Source organism: Austrofundulus limnaeus, unplaced genomic scaffold, assembly GCF_001266775.1.
Source record: "Austrofundulus limnaeus strain Quisiro unplaced genomic scaffold, Austrofundulus_limnaeus-1.0 Scaffold243, whole genome shotgun sequence".
Taxonomy (NCBI): Eukaryota; Metazoa; Chordata; class Actinopteri; order Cyprinodontiformes; family Rivulidae; genus Austrofundulus; species Austrofundulus limnaeus.
The window spans coordinates 485,062-486,712 of record NW_013952645.1 but is presented as its reverse complement, the minus strand read 5'-3'; positions in this window follow the sequence as shown (position 1 = coordinate 486,712).

Here is a 1,651-nt window from a genome sequence, read left to right as displayed (position 1 = left end):
GGACAGTCTCAGATATATCGGAGTCCTCTGGTCCTAAACCAGACAGTCTCACAAGAGTCAATTGGTCCTAAACCGGAGAGTGTCAAATACAAAAGAGGCCACTGGTCCAAAAACCAGACATTCTCAGATACAACAGAGTCCCCTGGTCCTGAGCTGGACAGTCTCAGATACTTCAGAGTCCTCTGGTCCTGAGCCGGATATTCTCAGATACTTCATGGTCCTCTGTTCCTGAGTCATACAATCTCAGATACCTCAGAGTCCACTGGTCCTGAGCCGGATAATCTCAGATACATAAGAGTCCTATGGTCCTAAAGTGGACAGTCTCACAAGAGTCCACTGGTCCTAAAATGGACAGTCTCAGATACTTCATGGTCCTCTGTTCCTGAGTCATACAATCTCAGATACATCAGAGTTCATTGGTCCTAAGCCGGATAATCTCAGAAACATCAGAGTCCACTGAGCCTGAACTGGACAGTCTCAGATATATCAGAGTCCTCTGTAGGTCAACTGGACAGTCTCACAAGAGTCCACTGGTCCTGAGCTGGACAGTCTCAGATACATCAGAGTCCTGTGGTCCTGAGCCGGATATTCTCAGATAATTCATGGTCCTCTGTTCCTGAGTCATACAATCTCAGATACATCAAAGTACATTGGTCCTGAGCCGGATAATCTCAGAAACAACAGAGTCCACTGGTCCTGAGCTGGACAGTCTCAGATACATCAGAGTCCTGTGGTCCTATACCAGAAAGTCTAAGATACAATAGTCTATTGGCTCTAAACCGCACATTCTCAGATAAATCAGAGTCCCCTGTTCCTGAGCTGGACAGTCTCAGATACTTCAGAGTCCACTGGTCCTGAACTGGACAGTCTCAGATACATCAGAATCCTCTGGTCCTAAAGCGGAGAGTCTCGCAAGAGTAAACTGGTCCTAAACTGGACAGTCTCTGATTCAACAGAGTCCACTGGTACTAAGCTGGACAGTCTCAGATACTTCAGAGTCCTCTGGTCCTGAGCCGGATATTCTCAGATACTTCATGGTCCTCTGTTCCTGAATCATACAATCTCAGATACATCAGAGTTCATTGGTCCTAAGTCGGATAATCTCAGAAACATCAGAGTCCACTGGTCCTGAGCTGGACATTCTCAGATACATCAGAGTCCTCTGGTCCTAAAGCGGACAGTCTCACAAGAGTCCACTGGTCCTAAACTGGACAGTCTCACAAGAGTCCACTGGTCCTAAACTGGACAGTCTCGCAAGAGTCCACTGGTCCTAAACTGGACAGTCTCAGAAAGAACAGAATCCCCTGGTACTGAGCTGGACAGTCTCAGATACTTTAGAGTCCTCTGGTCCTGAGCCGGATATTCTCAGATACCTCATGGTCCTATGTTACTGAGTCATACAATCTCAGAAACATCAGAGTCCATTGGTCCTGAGCCGGATAATCTCAGAAACATCAGAGTCCACTGGTCCTGAGCTGGACATTCTCAGATACATCAGAGTCCTGTGGTCTTAAACCAGAAAGTCTAAGATACAAGAGTCTACTGGCCCTAAACCACACATTCTAAAATAAAACAGAGTCTACTGGTACTGAGCTGGACAGTCTCAGATACTTCAGAGTCCTCTGGTCCTGAGCCGGATATTCTCAGATAC